This window comes from Numenius arquata, chromosome 4, assembly GCF_964106895.1.
Source record: "Numenius arquata chromosome 4, bNumArq3.hap1.1, whole genome shotgun sequence".
In the NCBI taxonomy this organism is placed as follows: Eukaryota; Metazoa; Chordata; class Aves; order Charadriiformes; family Scolopacidae; genus Numenius; species Numenius arquata.
In genome coordinates, this window is record NC_133579.1 from 56,015,919 (window position 1) to 56,024,372 (window position 8,454).

Below are 8,454 nucleotides of genomic sequence, written 5' to 3' on the forward strand. Positions count from 1 at the left end.
CTGATGCTGTCTGTTTTGGCATGGAGCTCATCCCCGCAGTGCGAAACTGCTGAGAATGGGGGGGCTGCTTCAAGAACAATATTGATGCTGTGACCAAGAGGGCAATGGCAGCCCTCAGTTCTTCATGCAGTCCCCTGCCTTTGATGCTGCTCCCTGTGGACAGCACAGGGGAGGGACACCCACTCAAATTCCTTGTTGGACTGGAGCCTGAGAAAATAGCTGCAATACCAGTCGATATGTCAGAGGGCCACTGGCATGAGCTTAATATAAATGCAGTGAAAAGGTACACCTGGGGGGTGTGCCCTGAGTCTTCCTCGTCTGGCTGCATCCCAGGCTCACAGCTGGGTAACCAGCTGCATCCCAGCTCTGAAGCATTGCCAAGCTAGGAGCCTCTCTGCTGCCACTCCTCCTCTTTCTCCTTGCTGCTAACTTCTCATTATTTTCCCTTTTTCCACCCTTCTGCTGCATAAAAATTGCCCATCTGACAAAGAGTGTTACAGTCAAAATCTCATTATGGGCACAGGGGAACACACCTTATATGCAGAGCCAACAATTAGAGTTTATTGTTGGTCTAATTAATGTTTCAACAGTAAAATCAAAATGAATCAAACAGTTATTCTAAGTCCAGTTACGACAATGCTAACATTTATAGTCTATATTATCTAATTATTCCTAATTCCCTTTAATAGTACACTCCAGTTTGTTAGTCACTGACTTCTCGGTATCTGCCTCTTTTGGTCATGTTATGCTCACCTTTCCTAGGAGTAGCAACAGTGAGTAATGAGCATCCTAAACTTCTCAGTGGGAGGAGTGTGTTGTGGATGGTCAGAGTTTCTTCCTCCTCGACCCTGCTTGGGCTTTTCCCCCCAGTCTGTTGCTATTGCTTTTTGAATTGGTGCCCAACTTTAGTTACAGAATATTCACTTCAGAGTTGTTGGAACAACATACATGGTATAATTTCTTTAGGGTAAAACCATGCAATTTCACAAAGTCAAGCTAACACAAAAAAATAAGCTGGACATTAGTCACCTGCTGGGCAATTGCTGGTTGAGTTAAAAGAAGCTAACGCAAACCCAGGACCAGACAAGGCCTGAAGTGGCCTGTGTTAAGGTAAAAGAAAATCCGCAATCTGTCATAGCAATGGCAACATCTTATATCCTAAGGTGCAGGGCTACAAAAGCCACGTTCACGCTGGTACTGCCGATGCATACGCGCTCTCCTCCAAACAAGCATACACACCAATTACGTCAATGCTTTTGTCGGTAAAACTCTGCTTACCAGACCTTTTTCCAGTTACAGTCAAACAGACTGCAGTCATAGTGTTAGATGCCATTCCCTCAAACACCTGAGGTTTTCTTTCTCTGTTCACATCTGAGTCACACTTTCATTTCAAGGAACAGCGGCTTGTGGTTTTAAGCCTCCATTGTATTCTGGACGCTAACGTCAAGGAAATGCTTTAGCCTTTCAGCACCGAAATCAAAGTTCAATTTCCACCAGCAATAGTAGCATTACTATAGCCATTACTAGTATAGGTAGTGGCTTGTAGCACACAAAGGTGGGCATAAGTATATATATTTTTTTTAATTTATATTTTATATATATTTAAATATTTTTAAAATATATATTTTTATATATACACGTAAGCTCAACACTTGGAATATGGTACTAAGTGACAACATCACACTTTTGACAAATTTCACGCATTTATAAACAGAAAGGAAAGAAAATCTAAATCATAAATCTTAGATTGCCTATTTAATGAAATGCCATATTTTTTCATTGACAGTCTGAATCTTGGATAATCCCTACTGCTTTATAACTGCCTGTACTTGAAAATAAGTCCTCTTACAACTTGCAGTGTAAAATAACCTGCAGTAAATCAGAGGAAAGGGGTATTGGTTAGAGATTACAAGGAGGGAGCAGAGGCAGATAACTCCAGGGCAGACTTCCCCTCATATTACCTGCATGTACCTAACACCTGCATTGTTGCTAGGTTGCAAGGGCTTTAAATAGGAGAGAGAATCTAGTTTCTGGTTTAAAACAGAGAAATTATGGATTGGTTATGTAACTGAAAAAACAACATTTCATTACAAGGCAGTAAATTCAACAGATAATGTGTAGATGGAGATAATAAACCGCTGGTGTAATTTTGAATTTGTTTTGAAACTGTCTTCATCCAGCAGGTGAGAAACAACATAAAACTGCAAATGTCTTACAGCTTATTTAAGAAAAGATCATTAAAAACGAAGTTGTCAAGACTCGAGTAGAAGTACATGATATGTTACAGAGTAATGAGAAGGGTACATGTGTATGTATTTATGAGTTTATCCATGTTCATTTTTTAATGATTCCTCAGATCTTTCAGTGTCCATAGTCTTCTGTTTTTGAATTACTGCTAAAACATCATAGGATAAGAGGCTTAAATTCCATTGACCGGATTGCAGTAAGAGTTAGGTTTCTAAATGCTTTCGAAGGTCTCGTCTTTACATTCACTTTGCTTCCATGGTCAGGAATGGTAGCTTTGCAATTCTCACAAAATGACTCTGAGGATAAATACAATAAGGATTATTAAGTGATTGAACTCCTTGGTAATTGAGACTATGCGGGTACCTTAGACAGGTGAATAAGCACTCATGTTTGCCTTCAGGGCAATTTGTCAATTTTCAGCTTACATCAGTCTGCCCATAATTAGAGGTGAGAAGGAAACAGGAAAGCAGAAAGTGGGAGGACTTTAGGATCAAAGCTAAGTGACCTTGACAGGAAGGAGGCTTTTATCTCTCCAGAAAGAAGCAGCCTAAGCTGTTGACAGTCACAATGCAGTAGAAGTGCATGCAATATTTAAAATACCGGGGTGGAACATATTGCAAGTCCAAATAAATGCAATTTTTAGGAGTGTTTGAAATTTAGTTAAATGCATCCTGTGTTGCAAAAGCATGGATTTCCTCTAGATGCAGTCAGTAAATATTTGGTCACTTTGTGTGGTATTTAAGCTCCAGTGTCTTCAGCTGTAGTCATTAAAATCAGGCTAACAGAAATTTTGCCAATGAAAAGAATAGCAACAATTGAAAGAAGCAATAGTAGAACTAAGAAACATTTAAAAAAAATAAAAATAGGATTGACACACTGGCTCTAGTGACACAAAATTCTTATCAGTTTCAACACGAACAAGGTTGTTTTTTTCTATCTAGCACTTTCTATAAGAGCGCCAGAGAAGTTCAGGTTTTTTTTTTTTAAGAAAATACTTAAGACCTACAGAGTAGTCTTTCCAGTAATGGAAGAATAGCAGATTTACCTTTCTCTGATGTAAAGAGCTATGTCAGAAGTTGCACTAGCACTTCAGTTGGTCATTTCATTTCTTACCGGAAAGACTTTTCTTGAGCAATAACTGCTCAGGGGAATACCTTTTAGATGAAAAGGATTTTCTGCAATAAGAGGGAAGTCTCTCTTGTCCAGATTAGTATCTCTTTGTTTATTTAAACAGAGACATCTGTTTACAGGCATGAAAGCACAAATTATGCAGAAATAGTTTCTTTTAATTCTGCTCCTCCCAAACCACTTATCCAGTGGTTTTGATCTTGGCTATCAATCCTGGCAACTCCATGGAATGAATTTAGAATCAAAACCAAAACTCCACTGAGCAAAGAAGGCCAATTTTGCCATCTTCAGTGGTTTGCACAGAGTAATGTTCTGCTGAATCCTGGACCGAGAACAACCAATTGCATCACGTGTTTTCTATTTTTAGGATTAGCTCCTTCAGTTGTCTAAAACATAAGAGCAGAGCCATCCTAGAAGCTTCTAATCCCCAATTTGCTGCATATGATGATTACATAGTTATTTAGAATTAACAATATAGTTAAGAGCTGCAGCATGATTCCCGCTCCCTTCCATGGAAAGTAAAGTAATAGCAAAGAGTCAGTCTGGAACAGATTTTAAAAATAAAGCACTATATTCAAGTCTCCATTACACAAGGAGAAGATTTCAGTAATTCCATTAGAGACCCCACTTCGCAAAAATATAAATTGTGTTTACATCCCAATGAGATTCTACATAATTGCAAAGAATTTAATAATACTATGAACACTAATTGTTTTAAGGCAGACTGGAGTTTTTCCAGATTTTTTTACTCCTAAGAAGTAACACATTTACAGGGAACTGATCACATACCAATGAAAGGAACTTTCTTACTGGTTTCAATGGCCAGAGGAGCATGCTTTAATAATACAAGCAAAGGGGTTAGTCACCTGTACGGCATTTGATGTTTGCAGTGTATGTATGCGGAGCTGTGTGAACCAAGAGAGCAAAAAAAATAAAAATCGTGCGATTCAAATTTCCTCAATATTCCTAATTAAACAACTCATTAAGGTTTTTCAAAGAACTAGTGACATAAGTGGCATTATTAAATACTTCAGAAGCTATTCAGTCACAAGTAACATTATTCTTTTATACATTTTCATATTCTGAGAAACATAAAATTACTAGCAAAAACATATTAAAAGGCCCTTTTCAAAGAAGAAAGCCACCTCTCAGATTAGTGATTTGAAAAGCAAGTATGCATGTTTCCTATTCAAGAAACTTCAAGAGTTTCAGAAACATCACTCACTGTTCACAAAACCTCAGTTAAGTAATGAGTCATTGTGGCTGGAAATACACACTGAAGTGGTAAAATACATTCCCTCACCTGAAGTTACAGGCAGAGTGTAGATGTTTCTGGCATGCAGCTGTATGATGAATAAATATCAACCTGCCTGGACAAGGATCTCCTAGTGGTTAGACTGCTAGAACATCCCTGCCACCATGGTGTGGTATTTATTCACCCTGGATGAACTGCAAGCATGTCTTATTCCCATTTTAATAGTCATTATCCAGTCCTAGTAACTGTGAAGTCTCTTGGAAATGGTTCAGTCTCTCTCACTGCTGCAGATTTTGTTAATGCTAACCATGAGAATAGCCCAGGAGGACTTGCCACAGTTATTTCCACTCTCTGTTATCCAGTTTGCCACTCTGGATTTGAAGATCTGAAACTGACTCCCTTTCAATCAGCTGAGGGCAATGGAGGCCACCGCAGTCTAGCCCTGCTTGAGAAGATCTCCTAGATCCTTAATAGGATCCCATGTAGGATCAAGAGATCTGAGAAGGGAAGCAGCAGATCTGCATTAGCTCTCCTGTCTTTTGCTACAGCTTCTTAAGCTGTGCAGTTAATAGGAGTAACATTAAGAGGCTTTTAAAGAAGCGATAGTGTTTTAGTATAGCCAGTTACTATCACGATCAAAGAAATGATAGACTCTTTCATCAAAAAAGAGACATGACCTACTAATCTGCAGTTCTTTTAATAGCACATTTGTAATGAAATGAGTCTTAATGGGTATCTCTCTATTTTACAGTCGATTGCTCCTGTTGGAGTGTATTTGCACAAATGGAGTTCACTTGCCCACAATAAGCTGAGCATTGCAGGCATTTCTGATTTGGTAGCACTCTGCATCCATTTCACAGTGGTAAATGGCCGTGAAAGCCTATGAGAAATAAGAAAGCCCTTGGCAATCAAATACAAAGCCAGAGTTTAGCTGTTTCTGTCTACCCCAGGTCCAGTACCTTATGTCCCACCTAGTGATTGTTTTCGCCTAACTTCAGAGTGGGAAATTAGCATATGTTTCTGTCAAGAAGTAAGGAAAAATATAGTGAGCACTGAGCCTCTAGCAGAGAGAAAGGAGCAAGCAGCAGCTGTTGAACGGAAAACTGCCTAAGACTGACAACTGCTTTGCTCTACCATGGATGAACTGGGGCATGCTGGTAACGAGGGTGGGGAGGAGAATCTCTGGACAGGGGAACTACAAAAGGCAGGCAGAAGCATTAGGGTTGCTAAAACAAACAAAAAAACAAGCAAAAGATAATAGCCATCACATGTAGGATTGTGACTATCCTAAAAAATGTGAAGTTACAGACAGTTGTAAATAAAAAACAGAAAAGAACAATCTCTTTTGTACATAAGAGGAGTGCATAGCCTCAATAAGAATCAGGTGCTCTGCTTACCTGTTTGCCCTCAGTTATACCATTTGCTATAACAATTCTGTTATCTCAGTCTGTGGCTTTCTTCCACAGGAAATAAATCAGGATTTTAGCAGTTAATATCATGTTTGACAATAATATACACTGCCCACAGCACAACCAAAACATTCCTGTCAAAGAATTTTCTTTTACTTGTGTCTGTTATTGAACTGCTTAATTACTACTGTCAAAAATAGTCAGTCTTTGATAGGAAGATATGCTGGTGCCTGTTGAAAAAGAAACCTTACCTCCTCCTTTCTTTTATTCCTGGCTATGCATGTGGCAGTGCAGCCTCTGCCTTCATTGTCGCACTGCAATACTTGAGGGAGAGCTGCAATGCCACTAAAGCAGCTGCAAGCCCAGATTTTTCTCTTGTGTTTGGAGAGTATCGCTGACACCTTGGCTTTGAGTAATTGCTGATCAGCACAGAAAGGATTTGTTGTCTACGGCTCTGTCTCGTTTATGGGAGCTTGTGGATACTTTTCCTGGGATGGCATGGAAGTAGGTGCCTAATAAATGGTAGGCTGAGTGTGCATGGAAAAAGCACAACAGGATATCTTACCTATATTAAAAATAAAAAAAAAATTCAGGGAGAAGCTGACCAGGTTTGTTTGGGTTCTGGGGGTTTTTTTGTTTGTTTGGTTTTTTTTTTTTTAAAGTTTGTCTAAATATTTGAAATAGTTTCCTTACTAGAAATTTTTGGGTGGTGGCATCTCATACATTTCTCAGAATGGAGTCTTGTTTAAAATAGCTCTATTTTTGCTTTACAATGGAAAGCCTAAAATGTCAATGATCACTTCTAAGAGCCCATCTAGGGGACTTTCAAGAACTAGAGTTTAAAAAGAAACAGAAGAAGAGGTATTCAAACCATGTAGCTTTTTCAGTGAAGAGACAAAATGCTTTAACTTAGGCACTTCAAGTCACCAAAGAGCCTTTCACTTTCTATTAACTAGCTAGGGAGGCTAGGCTCCTTTTCAGACATCAGATTTCCATGCATAAGGTAGACTGAATTTCTTTTTGATGACACTCCTGCTTTGAAGAACCTGCTAGTTCCCTATTCTAAAATAAATAAATAAGGTTAGGGAAAACACCAACTTTATAAAAGCAGCTGCAAGTTCGATAGTAGCGTATTGCACGTCTGAAAACAACAGTAACATTCACAACAGGATGACGACGCTGGAGACTTCCATCAAGTACTGCAACAAGGAATAAGGTTTTCCTACAGTGTTTTCATGGCTTCAGGGATGCTTTTTGTACTGCTTTGGCTATGATTCCATGCACATCTCTGCCATTAAGTTATTGATTAGGAATAAAAGACCCATGTACCGGATATGAACAGCAGTAGGAGTGCTACCTATTTGTTCTCCTACTAAATGCAGTTGTTTGCTTAACTGCTTTAGTCTTCTGTCCATGAAGGAACAGATTAATACTGTAAATTACATTAAGTTCTGTTACCTGGTAGTCACATACCTATTCCCCCATTTTAGATTATAACGCAGCAGTAGCAGAATGCTTCCCGCTACGGGAAGGCAATGAAATACCACGGAGGCCTGTCCCCACATCACCTTTTGCAAAAGGCAGAAGATGCTAGAAGCCTTTCGCAAGACCAGCTCCTCCTTTCTGTTAATGCCACACAGAGGTAGCTCACAAAGAGGACAGAATCAGCTGGAGCTGGGTCCATCCTTCCTCCTCCATATAGCTGCTTGCAGAGGTGACGCCTACGTAAGGTTGCTGCTCTTGCAGCAGTTACTGCTCTTGCCTGCACACCCAGGGAATATCAGATCCTTTTCCAGGAGCTACAGCTACAGTGTCCACACACCCTCCAGCTTATGCCAACATCCAGTCAATATGTGCAGCAAAGGCGAATGTGGTGGTTACAGTACAGATATTATGCCTTGAACTGGCAGACCATCAGAAAGGAAGAAGAATCGCCTTCTGATTAAAATGCTTCTCTATGCCTCAGGAAATCTAGGTCCAGGCACCAGACCAGCCACAGATATTCCTGAACGACCACAGGAAAGTCACTTAATGCAACCATACAATGGAAACAAGATTTTCTTTTCTGTGCCATTACTCATCTTGTGTGTTGAGACTGTTTATGCACAGTGGATAAAAGATAAGCTCCCAGTGTGACTAAATACAGAGACTTAGAGTGGGCATGTCTGAAACAAGTTGACACTAAGGCTCTTTTCAAATGCCAGGTGAAGAAAAAAAAATATCTGAGAGCAGACAAACAACATCATCCGTTCACTCACTAGCTACTCAACAAAGTCATACAGTCATCTTTTGCCACCAACATTCACAAATAAAGAAGAAGGTATACTTCTCACTTTCCCTCTTCTGTCAGTGTGTGCTTTTATGAAGACTGCTGTTCGTGTACATTCAGGTCCACTAAGGTTAAAGCAGTTGTGT